Below are 14,070 nucleotides of genomic sequence, written 5' to 3' on the forward strand. Positions count from 1 at the left end.
TTTGTCTATCTCTCACGCCCTGTGCGTGTCTCCCTCTGTCTGAGTGTGTGCCTCTGTGTATGTATCTCGCTCTTCCTCTCTTTTTTTCTCTCTCTGTCTGTCTGTGTGTCTGTGCTTCTCTCGTTCTCTCTCGCTGTGTGTGTCTCCCTCTCAGTGTCTCTGTGTGCATCTCTCTCTCTCTTCATCTCTCTGTCTGTGTTTGTGTGTGTGTCTCTCTCTCTGTGCCTCTGTGTCTCTCTCTGTCAGTGTGTGTGCACGTCTCTCTCTCTCTGTGTCTCTGTCGCTATGCATGTGTGTGCCTGTGTGTTCGTGTGTGTCTGTCTCTCCATGTTGTGTGTCTGTGTGTGTATGTCTGTCTCTCTCTCTCTGTCTGTATGTGTCTCCTTCTCTGTGTCTTTGTGTGTCTCGCACTCTTTCTGTGTTGGCATCTGTTTCTCGCTCTGTGCGAGTGTGTGTGTGTCTTAGTATGTGTGTAGTTGTGTGTGTGTATGTGTGTCTCTCTCTGTATGTCTGTGTGTGTGTTTCGGTGTGTGTGTGTTTCTCTCTCCCGTTCTCCGTATGTGTGTGTGGCTGTCTGCGAGTGTGTCTGTGTATCTCTCTCTCTCTCTCTCTCTTTCTCATCCAGTGAGTGTCTCCCTCTATGTCTGTGTGTGTGTGTGCCTCTGTCTCTCTCTCTCTATCTCTCTCTCTCTCTCTCTCTCTCTCTCTCTCTCTCTCTCTCACTATGTCTGTGTGTATCCCTCTTTGTCTTTGTGTGCGTCTCTCTCTCTCTCCCTCGCCGTTTATGTGGGTGTCTCCCTCTTTGTCTCTCTGTGCATCTCTCCTTCTCTCTGTCTGTGTGTTTGTGCGTGTCTCTCTCTCTCTCCATGTCTGTGTGTCTCTCACTCTGTATGTCTTTGTGTGCCTGTGCGTGTCTTTCTCTTTCTCTGTGTCTGTGTGTCTCTCTCTTTGCGCGCTTGTGTATCTCTGTGTGTGTTTGTGTCCCTCTCTGTGTCTCTGTGAGCGTCTTTCTGTCTCTCTCAGACAGACACAGAGATGCGGAGGGATCTGGGTGGCCTAGTGCATGAATCGCAAAAGGTTAGTATGCAGGTGCAGCATGTAATTGGGAAAGCTAATAAAATGTTATTGTTTATCATGAGGGGAATTGAATGCAAAAGTAGGAAGATTATGTTTCAGTTATACAGGGCATTGGTGAGACCACATCTGGAGTACTGTTTACCGTACTGGTCTCCTTATTGAAGGAAGGAGATAAATGAGTTGGACGCAGTACAGAGAAGGTTTACTGAACTAATACCTGGAATGGGTGGGCCGTCTTACGAGGAATGATTGGACAGGCTAGGCTTGTATCTGCTGGAATTTAGATGAGTACGAGGCGATTTGATTGAAACATATATGATGCTGAAGGGTCTCAACAGGGTGGACGTGGAAAGGATGTTTCCTTTGTAGAAGAATCTAGAACAAGGAGTCACTGTTTAAAAATAAGGAGCCATACAATTAAGACAGAGATGAGGAGATTTTTTTTTCTCTGAGGTTGGTGGGTCTTTGGAATTCTCTTCCTCAAAAGGCAGTGGAAGCAGAGTCTTTGAATATATTTAAGGCAGAGTTAGATAGATTCTTGATAAGCAAGGGGTGAAAGGTTATCGGGGGTAGGTGGAAATGTGGACGAATCAGTTCAGCCATGAACATATTTAATGGTGGAGCAGGCATGAAGGGCCGAGTGGTCTATTCCTGCTCCTAGTTCATACGTTCGCATGGTCTCCATGCAAAATTCAGTCCCGTTTCCATGAACCACTGACCACTGACTAGCCAATCTCTGAAGCTGAACCAGACTGTTTACAACCTCTGTGCTCTATTGAGACCTGAACTGAATGTATCTCCATATTCTCGACATCTCCACTGTGCCTACTACCAACTCTGCAATATCACCCATCTCCACCTCCGTCTCAGCCCATCTGCTGCATAAACACTCATCTGCGCCTTTGTTACATCCACACTTGACTATTCCAATTCTATTCTGGTCACCCTCCCAGTTATAAAGCTCCATAAACCACAACCCATCCAGAACACTGCTGCCTGTATTATAACTCAAACCAAATCCCGATCACCCATCACCCCTGTGCTCACTGATCTACATTGGCTCCCGGTCTGGCAGCACCTTAATTTTAATATTCTCATTCTTGTGTTTGAATCCCTCCATGGCCTCACCACTCCAATTAGTCCCATTCCCCTCTCCATTCCCAAATTCCTGTAAATCATTTGCCTTCAAGTCCTTTCTTTAATTCCCGTTTAAAATAAAACTTTTTGCCCTCTATATCTGTCTCTGGCCACTATTTCAGCTCAACTGCGCAACTGGGCCCAACGCCATGGAAGCTTGGATCCAAAACTTGGGACGAGCTGAGCTGCCAGTCACTTCCATTCCTCCAGGCTGGACAGGGCTCTGGCCCCGATTCAACAAGTATGTGGTGTTAGTGTGAGGAGGGATTTGAAGTGACGTCAAGCAGCCATTCCAGCAGCCTTTTTCACTTGGACTGTGCATTTCCAGTGACCGCCCGTGTTAGTCACTCTCAGCTGAACATACATTCAGCAGCACGAGGAACCCACTCTGGTGTTATTTAAAAGGACCAGTCATCAAACTTACAGGTTTTTGACTTACTTCTGCTCTTGTAAAGTTAGTGGAGGTTCTGTGGATGGTTTTCTGGAGGTTGTGTTGTGAGCTGCTGCAGACATTCAGGGAGGACAGAGGATTTGGTGATCCAACTCTGGACGAGGTATGGTGACTGCAGTTACAGTGTCTCTGGGTCTGTAACATGACCAACAAATGGAGCAGAGGCTGCAGAGAGTGGAAGCTCTGTAAAGAGGGAGGAGGAGGGGGCTCTGCCCTACCCACCCCGGCTTTTCCAAGAGCACTTTCCCTACCTACACCTAACCCAGGAGCAGTATGTGAGGTGACTCTGATTCAATAAGGTGGTGGTCACAGAGCTGTGTCACCTCCTGTAACATGAACTGGAGCCTCACACCAGGGTGAGGACAGAGCTATCAGTGGCTGTTAAGGTCACAGTTTCATTGAACTACTATGCATCGTGATCTTTCCAGGCAGGAGCAGGAGACATATCCAACGTAGAGTGGTAGAAATTGATGGAGTTATAGAGTCATTTGCGACACAGAAGGAGGCCATTCGGCCCATCCGTGTCGGCTGTCAGCGGAACAATCCAGTCAGTCCCACTCTCCTGCTCAATCCCCTTATCCCTGCAAGTTCATTTCCTTCAGATGTCCATCCAGTTTCCTTCCAAAATCATTGATCGTCTCGGCTTCCACCACCCTCATGCGCAGTGAGTTCCAGCTCATTACCATCCACTGTATAAAACATTTCTTCCTCATATTCCCCCTGCATCTCTTACCCAAACCTGCCATCTGTGTCCCCTAGTCCGTGTTTCAACAGTTAATGGGAACAGTTTTTCCTTGTCTATCTTATCTAAGCCTATCGTAATCTTGTACACTTCTATCAAATCTCTCTCAATCTTCTTTACTCCAGGGAGATCAACTCCATCTTCTCCAAACTATCCTTGTAACTAAAACCGCCCATCCCTGGAATCATTCTGGTAAATGTCCTCTGCACCATCTCAAGGACCTTCACATCCTTACTAAAGTGTGGTGACCAGAACTGGACACAGTTCACTAGTTAGGGCCTAACTAAAATCCGTTTCCCACAGGACAACTTCCCTTTCCCACCATGGATCCCACATTCTCCACTATTACACCCATGTAAGATGCTGGTCCTTTGTGAGGACAGCGTGGAACAGGCTGATCTACTTGAACAGGTTGAGGTTAAGAGGGAGGATGTGCTGGAAGTTTTGAATGATATGACGACAGATAAGTCCCAGGGGCGAGACGGGATATACCCAAGGATGTTATGGGAAGCGAGGGAAGAGACTGCTGCGCCTTTGGCGATGATCTTTGCGTCTTCACTGTCCACTGGAGTAGTACCAGATGATTGGAGGGTGGCAGATGTTGTTCCCTCGTTCAAGAAAGGGAATAGGGTTTACCCAGGGAATTAGAGACCATTCAGTCTTACGTGGGCAAATTATTGGAGAGGATTCTGACAGACCGGATTTATGATGACTTGGAAAAACATGGTTTGATTGGAAATAGTCAGCATGGCTTTGTGAGGGTCAGGTCATGACTCACAAGCCTTATTGAATTCTTTGAAGATGTGACAAAACACATTGATGAAGGAAGAGCAGTGGATGTGGTGTATATGGATTTTAGCAAGGCGTTTGATAAGGTTCCCAATGGTAGGCTCATTCAAAAAGTAAGGAGACATGGGATAAAGGGAAAGTTGGCTGTCTGGATACAATATTGGATGGCCCATAGAAGTCAGAAGGTGGTAGTAGATGGAAAGTATTCAGCATGGAGCTCGGTGACCAGTGTTGTTCCGCAGAGATCTGTTCTGGGACTTCTGCTCTTTGTGATTTTTATAAATGACTTGGATGAGGAAGTGGAAGGCTGGGTTAGCATGTTTGCCGATGACACGAAGGTTGCTGGAGTTGTGGATAGTGTGGAAGGCTGTTGTAGGTTGCAACAGGACATTGACAGGATGCAGAGCTGGGCTGAGAATAGGCAGATGGAGTTCAACCTGGAAAAGTGTGAAGTGATTCATTTTGGAAGGTCGAATTTGAATGCGGAATACAGGCTTAAAGACAGGATTCTTGGTATTGTGGAGGAACAGAGGGATCTTGGGGTCCATGTCCATAGATCGCTCAAAGTTGCCACCCAAGTTGATAGGGTTGTTAAGAAGGCGTATGGTGTGTTGGCTTTCATTGACAGGGGGATTGAGTTTAAGAGCCGCGAGGTTATGCTGCAGCTCGATAAGGCCCTGGTTCGACCACACTTGGAATATTGTGTTCAGTTCTGGTAGCCTCATTATAGGAAGGATGTGGAAGCTTTAGAGAGGGTGCAGAGAAGATTTACCAGGATGCCGCCTGGACTGGAGGGCATGTCCGACGAAGAAAGATTGAGGGAGCTAGGGCTTTTCTCATTGGAGCGAAGAGGGATGAGAGGTGACTTGATAGAGGGGTACAAGATGATGAGAGGCATAGATAGAGTGGATAGTCAGAGACTTTATCCCAGGGTGAAAAGGGCTATCACCAGGGGGCATAATTTTAAGGTGAATGGAGGAAGGTTTCGGGGAGATGTCAGAGGTAGGTTCTTGACACAGAGAGTGGTGGGTGCGTGGAATGCGCTGCCAGCGGTGGTAGTAGAAGCCGATACATTAGGGGCATTTAAGCGACTCTTGGATAGGTACATGGATGATAGTAGAATGAAGGGTGGGTAGTTACTTAGATCTTCGAGTAGGTTAAAGATACGGCACAACATCGTGGGCCGAAGGGCCTGTGCTGTACTGTTCTATGTTCTATGTTATATGCTCCATCACAGTGTTATTACAGCACAGAATGAACTATTCAGCCCGCCGTGTCTGCACAGGCTCTCTGAATGAGCGATTCACCTAATCCCATTCCATGCCTTCTTCCCGTAACCCTGCTCATTCTTCCTTCTCATATGCCAGTTTATTCAGCTTTAGCATGTTTATAGATGTAGTCACCCCACAGCTTAAGAGTATGCAGGGAGAGAGGTAATGGGAGATCACCAGACTGTCAGAAAGAATCAGGCAGGTAGTGCAGGAGACCCCAGAGTGCATCTCACTCTCCAAAAGGTATTCAGTTCTGAATACTGAGGCAAGTCATGCTTCACCTGGGGCAACAGCCAGAGCCATGTCCATGGCTGCATGGGTGGCTCAGCTGCAGAGCGGGGTACAGGGCTGACTGGAAAAGCCATAGTGATTGGTGATTCAATAGTATGGGGAACAGATAGACACTTCTGTGGCCACAGACGTGAATCTGTGGTATGTTGCCTCCCTGGTACCAGGGTCAAGGATCTCACTGAGCGACTGCAGTGCATCCTGAAGGAGGAGGGGAACAGCCAGCAGTCGTGGTCCACATCAGAACCAACGAAATAGGTGGAAAGAGGGTTGTAGTCAGAATTTAGGGAGCTAGGGAAGAAATTGGCAAGCAGGACCTCAAAAGCAGTAATCTCCGGATTACTCCCAGTGTCACACACAACTGAGTATAGAAATAGAAGGATAAGACAGATGAATTCGTGGCTTGAAATATGGTGCAGGAGGGAGGGATTCATATTCCTGGGACACTGGGACCGGCTCTGGGGGACATGGGACCTGCACAGGCCGGAAGGGTTGCCCCTGAACAGAGCGAGGACTGAGTTTAACTTGCGGGATGTTTTGCTGGTGCTGTTGGGGAGGGTTTAAAGTAGTTTGGCAGGGGATGGGGACCTGAGGGTAGACTCAGCTGGGACAAAATCAGAAATGAAAATGGAAGGCGGAACATTACTGGATGAGTCTGGAAGACAGAGGAGAGGAGGGTTAGAAAATAAAATAAAAAGAGTTTGGCAGTGCTCAAGGGTATCTCTATCAGTGCAAGCTGTATAGAAAATAAAGCAGATGAGTTGAAGGCACAGATAGCAATGTGGCAGTATGATATCATAGCTGTTACAGAAACATGGCTTAAGGGGGGACAGGAATAGTAGCTCAACGTTCCTGGTTACAGGGTTTACAGATGCGATAGGGAGATAGTTAAGAAAGGAGGGGACTGGCCAATTTTGTTCAGGGAATCTATTGAATCTGTGAGGAGGGATGCTATGTTGGAAGGTTCATCAGATGAGGCCATATGGATTGAGCTAATGAACTAAAAAGGGGCAATCACACTGCTGGGAGTGTGATTTCGACAGCCAAATAGACAGAGGGAGATAAAAGAGCAGATATGTAGGCAAGTCTCTGAGAGGTGCATGAACAATTGGGCAGTAATAGTAGGGGATTTTCATTACCCAATATTAACTGGCTGCCTGCAGTGGCCAAACCATCAGCCTCAAGAAAACGAACATCATGGGACAGGATGTCAGAAATGCTCCATCCATCAATATCGGCGATCAGACTCTGGAAGTGGTTCATGAGTTCACCTACCTAGGCTCAACTATCACCAGTAACCTGACTCTCGGTGCAGAAATCAACAACCACATGGGAAAGGCTTCCGCTGCTATGTTCAGACTGGCCAAGAGACTGTGGGAAAGTGGTGCACTGACATGGAACACAAAAGTCCGAGTGTATCAAGCCTGTGTTGTCAGTACCTTGCTCTACGGCCTGGATAACGTATGTCAGCCGAGAGCAATTTCTCAATTCATTCCATCTTCGCTGCCTCCAGAGAATCCTTGGCATCAGGTGGCAGGACCGTATCTCCAACGCAGAAGTCCTCGAGGCGGCCAACATCCCCAGCTTATACACACTACTGAGTCAGAGGCGTTTGAGATGGCTTGGCCATGTGAGCCGCATGGAAGATGGCAGGATCCCCAAGGACACATTGTACAGCGAGCTCGTCACTGGTATCAGAACCACCAGCCGTCCATGTCTCCGCTTTAAAGACGTCTGCAAACGCGACATGAAGTCCTGTGACATTGATCACAAGTCATGGGAGTCAGTTACCACTGATCGCCAGAGGTGGTGGACAGCCATAAAGGCGGGGCTAAAGAGTGGCGAGTCGAAGAGACTTAGCAGTTGGCAGGAGAAAAGACAAAAGCGCAAGGGGAGAGCCAACTGTGTAACAGCCCCCACAACCAATTATATCTGCAGCGCCTGTGGAAGAGTCTGTCACTCTAGAATTGACCTTTATCGCCGCTCCAGGCACTGCTTCACAAACCACTGACCACTTCCAGACGCTTACCCATTGTCCCTCGAGACAAGGAGGCCAAAGATGAGAAGATATTAACTGGGATAGTTTTAGTATGAAAATAATTGAGGGAGCAGAATTCTTGAGATGCGTTCAAGGGAAATCTGTGGCCAGTATGTAGCACGTATGTAGTATGTCGAGAAGTTGCAGTTTTAGAGTTTGTTTCAGGAAATGGAGATGGGCAGATGGAAGGTGTGGCAGTGGGTGAGAATTTTGGTGGGAGTGATCGCAATTCAGTCAGTTTTATCATAATTATGGAAAAGTGCAAACATAGAACAGGAGTTAGAGTGCTCAATTGGGGCAAGTCCGATTTTACTAAGCTGAGGAGCAAAAGTGGACTGGAAACAGCTACTTGAAGGTAAGTCCGTCTCAGAGCACTGAAAGGCATTCAAAGACGAGATTCAAGAGGTTCAGGGTAAAAATGTTCCCAGAAAGAAAAAAGGTGAGGCCGTCAAATCTCGAGACCCATGCCCATGGATGTCAAGGAGGCGGCAGGGTAAGTTAAGGCAGAAAAGGCAGGCTTATGTGCGGCACTGAGAACTCAATACTACAGTAAGCCGAGAGTAGTATAGAAAGTGGAGGGGTCAAATCAAAAAGGAAACTAGGAAAGCCAAAAGGGAGCACGAAAGAATATTGGCAAGAAAAATCAAGGTGAACCCAAAGATATTTTCTCAATACATTAAGAGTAAGAGGATAACAAAGGGGACTGTAGGGTCCACAATAGACCAAAATTGTAACCTATGTGTCGGGGTGGAAGATATTGGTATGGGTCTTAATGGATACTTTGAGCCTGTCTTCACAAAATAGGGGGGATGCAGATATTGTAGCGAAGGAGGAAGAGTGTGAATTATTGGATGTGATAAACACAGGGAGAGAGGAAGTATTAATGGGATCAGCATTCCTGAAAGTTGATAAATCACCACAGCCGGATGAAATGTACCCCAGGTTATTCAAAGAAGCAAGAGTGGAAATAGCAGAGGGTCTGCCCACCATCATTTTCCAGTCCTCACTGGATACAGTTGTGGTGCCGGAGTATTGGAGAATTGCTAGCGTTGTACCTCTGTTTAAAAAGGGAGCGAAGGTTGGTCTGAATAATTACAGGCCAGTCGGTCTAACCTCAGTAGTGGGCAAAGTATTGGAATCTATTCTGATAGAGGCACAGGTTAATCAAGGATAGTCAGCATAGATTTGTTAAGGGACGCTCTTGTTTGACCAAATTGATCTAATTTTTCGAAGATGTTGCAAGGAATATAGATGAGGGTAGTGCAGTTGATGTGGTCGACATGGATTTTAACAAGGCTTTTGACAAGTTCCCACATGACAGGCTGGTTCAAAAAATAAAATCCCATGGCATCCAGAGAAATGTAGCAAGGCGGATACAAAATTGGCTCAGTGGCAGGAAACAAAGGGTAATTGTTGACGGGTGTTTTTGCAACTGGAAGGTTGTTTCTCGTGTCATTCTACAGGGCTCAGTACTGTGTCTCCTGCTTTTTGTGGTGCATGTTAATGATTTGGATGTAAATGTGGTGCGCATGATCAAGACGTTTCTGGACGACACAAAGATTGGCCATGTGGTAGATAGCAAGAAGGATAGCTGTAGACTGCAGGAAGATATTGACAGTCTGGTCAGATGGGCAGAAAAATGGAATTCAACCTGGATACGTGTGAGGTGATGCAATTGAGGAGGTCAAACAAGGCAAAGGAATACGAGATTACTGCGACAATACTAAGAGGTGTAGAGCAAGTAAGGGACCTTGGAGTGAATGTCCACAGATCCCTGAAGATAGCAGGGCTAGGCAGTAAGGTGGTTAAGAAGGCATTTGGAATCGTGCCACTTTTTAGCCGAGGTACAGAATGTAAGGGCAGGGAGGTTATGCTGGAACTGTATAAATCATCGATTAGGCGACAACTTGAGTACTCTGTGCAGTTCTGGTCACCTCATTACAGAAAGGATGCAATTGCAGTAGAGAGGGTACAGAGGGGATTTACAAGGATGTTGCCAGGACTGAAAAAATGCAGCAATGAGGAAAGATTGGATAGGCTGGGGTTGTTCTCCTTGGAACAGAGATGGCTGAGGGGAGATCTGATGAAAATGTACAAAATTTTGAGGGACCTGGATAGAGTGGAGGTGATGGTCTAATCACCTTCGCAGAGAGGTCAGTAACTAGGGGCATAGATTTAAGGTGATTGGTTGAAAGATCAGATGGGAGATGAGGAAAATCTTGCTCACCCAGTAATACAAAATTGGCTCAGTGGCAGGAAACAAAGGGTAATTGCTGACGGATATTTTAGTGACTGGAGGACTGTTTCCAGTGGCGTTCCACAGGGCTCAGCACTGGATCCCCTGCTTTTAGTGTGGTTCTGGAACTCATTGCTCGAAAGATGATTGAGGCAGAAACCCCCGACTCATTCAAAAGCTGCCTGGATGTGCACCTCAACTGCCATAATCTGCAGGGCTATGGATCAAATGCTGGAACCTGGGATTAGAATAGGTGGATCATTTGTCAGCTGGCACAGGCACGATGGGCCAAGTGGCCTCTTTCTGTGCCTTAAGCTTTCTACGGTTCTATGATTCCATAACATGAAACACGCTATCCTCATTAACACTCACAGTTATGTCAATTAACTTTATCAAGATTATCACATATTACTTTCCATTAACCTATCCGTACTGCTTGTAATTTAATATCCCTTGGTTTTACAAGCAAGAAATATTTTTTTGTGCTGGGTTATGGCCTCCAGAAGTTTCCAACCACCAACATTAAACCGGTAGTTGCAGGGTTTAGGCAACCTCTCCATTTTTAAACAGGGTGCAACATTTTCAGTCCTGCTGTCCGCAGGCATCATTTTTTTATTCATTCGTGGGATGTGGGCGTCGCTGGCAGGCCAGCATTTACTTCCCATCCCTAATTGCCTTTGAGAATGTGGTGGTGAGCTGCCTTCTTGAACCTCTGCAGTCCATGTGGTGTAGGTAAACCCACGGTGCTGTTAGGAAGGGAGTTCCATGATTGTTACCCAGCGACAGTGAAGGAACGGCAATATTCCAAATCAGGATGGTGTGTGGCTTTCAGGGGAAGTTGCAGGTGGTGGTATTTCCACGCATCTGCTGCCCTTGTTCTTCTAGTTGGTAGAGGTCGGGGTTTGGAAGGTGCTGTCTAAGGAGCCTTGGTGCGTTGCTGCAGTCCATCTTGTAGATTGTACACACTGCTGCCACTGTGCGTCGGAGGTGGCGGGAGTGAATGTTCGTGAATGGGGTGCCAATCAAGGGGGCTGAATTTTTCCTGGAAGGTGTCGAGCCTGTTCAGTGTTGTTGGAGCTGCTCCAGGCAAATGGAGAGTATTCCAACACACTCCGGACTTGTGCCTTGTAGATGATGGGCAGGCTTTGGGGAGTCAGGAGGTGAGTTACTCGCCACAGCATTCCAAGTCTCTGACTTGCTCTTGTGGCCATGGCATTTATATGGCTACTCCAGTTCAGTTTCTGGTCAATGGTAACCGCCAGGATGTTGATAGTGGGGGTTTCGGCGATCGTACCGCCATTGAATGCCAAGGGGAGATGGTTAAATTCTCTCTTGTTGCAGATGGTCATTGCCTTGCACTTGTGCGCTGTGAATGTTATTTTCCACGTATCAGCCCAAGCCTGGATATTGTCCAGGTCTTGCTGCATTTCTACACGGTATCAGAGGAGTCATGAATGTTGCTGAACATTGTTCAATCATCAGCGACATCCCCACTTCTGACCTCATGATTGAAGGAAGATCATTGATGAAGCAGCTGAAGATGGTTGGGCCGAGGACACTATCCTGAGGAACTCCTGCAGTGATGTCCTGGAACTCAGCTGACTGACCTCCAAAAACCACAACCATCTTCATTTGCGCTAGGTATGACTCCAACCAGCGATGAGGATTACTCCTGATTCCCATTGCCTCCTGTTTGGCTTGGGCTCTTTGATGCCATACTCGGTCAAATGCTGACTTGATGTCAAGGGAAGTCACTCTCACCTCACCTCTTGAGTTCAGCACTTGTGTCCATGTTTGAACCAATGCTGCAATGAGGTCAGGCGAATGAGTGGCCATGGCGAAACACAAGCTTAGCGTCACTGAGCAGGTTATTGCTAAGCAAGTGCGGCTTGATGTCACTGTCGATGATACCTTCCATCAATTTACTGATGATTGAGAGTGGACTGATGGGGTGGTAATTTGTTGGGTTGGACATTTCCTACTTTTTGTGTACAGGACATACCTGGGCAATTTTCCACATTGTCAGGTAGATACCAGTGCTGTCGCTGAGCAAGAGCTTGGCGAGGGGTGTGACAAGTTGTGGAGTGCAGGTCTGCAGTACTATTGTAGGAATGTTGTCAGGGCCGATAGCCTTTACAGTATCTATTGCCTTAAGTCGTTTCTTGATATCACGTGGAGTGAATCGAATTGACTGAAGTCTGGCATCTGTGATGCTGGGGACTTCAGGAGGAGGCCGAGATGGATCACCAACTTGGCACTTCTGGCTGAAGATTGTTGCAAATGCTTCAGCCTCATCTTTCACACTGATGTGTTGGGCTCCCCCATCATTGGATAGGGATATTTGTGGCGCCACCTCCTCCAGTTAGTTGTTTAATTGTTTACCACCATCCACGACTGGATGTAGCAGGACTGCATAGTATAGATCTGACCTGTTGGTTATGGGATTGCTTTGCTGTGTCTATCGCATGTTCCATGCATAGTTTGCCATGCAAGTAGTCGTGTGTTGTAGCTTCACCAAGTTAACACAACATTTTGAGGTATGCCTGGTGTTGCTCCTGGCATGCCCTCCTGCACTCTTCATTGAACCAGGGTTGGTTTCCTGGCTTGATGGTAATGGCAGAGTGGGGATATGCCGAGCCATGAGGTTGCAGCTTGTGATTGAGTACAATTCTGCTGCTGCTGATGGCCCACAGCCTTTCATGGATGCCCAGTTTTGCATCGCTAGTTCTGTTCGAAATCTATCCTATTTAGCACGGTAATAGTGCCATACAACATGATGGGCAGTACCCTCAACGCAACGGCGAGAATTCTTCCCCACCAGGACTGTGCTGTGGTCACTCCTACCAATACTTTCATGGACAGATGCATCTGCGGTAGGCAGTTTAATGAGGTCGAGGTAAAGTGTGTTTTGCCCTCTTGTTGTTTCCCACAAGACCAGCCGCAGACCCAGTCTAGCAGATATGGCCTTCAGGACTCGGCCAGGTCGGTTAGTAGTGGTGCTACTGTGCAATTCTTGGTGATGGACATTGAAGTCCCCCACCCAGCACCCTTGCCACCCTCAGTGCTTCCTTTATGTGCTGTTCAACATGGAGGAGTACTGACTCATCAACTGAGGCAGGCTGGGAGGTGGCAATCAACAGGAGGCTTCCGTGCCCATGTTTGACCTGATGCCACCAGGCTTCATGCGGTCTGTATTCTTTGTAGCGGACTCCCTGGGCAACTCCCTCCCTACTATAAACCACTGTGCCGCCACCTCTGCTGGGTCTTTCATGCAGGTGGTCAAAGACATAGCTGGGGATGGTGATGGCAGTGTCTGGGACATTGCCTGTCAGGTATGATACCGTGAGTAATACTATGTCAATCTGCTGCTTAACTAGTCTGTGGGACAGCTCTCCCAACTTTGACACAGGCCGCCAGATGTTGGTAAGGAGGACTTTGCAGGGTCGACAGGACTGGGTTTGCCGTTGTCGTTTCGGGTGCCCAGGTCAATGCCATCGGTTTCATTACTTTTTATTGACTTCGTAGCGTTTAGATACGGCTGAGTGGTTTGGTAGGCCATTTCAGAGGGCATGTTAGAGTCAACAACATTGCTGTGGGTCTTAAGTCACATGTAGGCCAGACCAGGTAAGGACAGCAGATTTCCATCCCTAAAGAACATCAGTGAACCATTTGTGTCTCTGGAGAGTCTCCATCTTCCATTGCTCCCATATCTAAGGGTGACTGAAAGATTATGGCCAGTGCATCTGCTTTTTCCACCCCGCCGTCCCTCAGCATCCCTCATACATCCCACTCAGAACAGGTAAATGTACAACTTTACCGGGGTGCAAAAATTTTAGATTGAAAGAGGTTAACAGAACCTGTTTGTTCAGTGACTGTAATTAATCTCAGTCTCCAAGGACCCGAATTGTGTCACTGGAGGGTTTCCATTTTCTGTTAATAAGGAACTCCTTTCAATGTGTTATTTCATCGTATCAGCGGGATCATCAGCTCCAGCACTTACAGGGATCAGCGGCTCCACAGAGAGAGAGAGGATAGATCGGA

The sequence above is a fragment of the Heterodontus francisci genome, chromosome 50, assembly GCF_036365525.1.
Source record: "Heterodontus francisci isolate sHetFra1 chromosome 50, sHetFra1.hap1, whole genome shotgun sequence".
Taxonomy (NCBI): Eukaryota; Metazoa; Chordata; class Chondrichthyes; order Heterodontiformes; family Heterodontidae; genus Heterodontus; species Heterodontus francisci.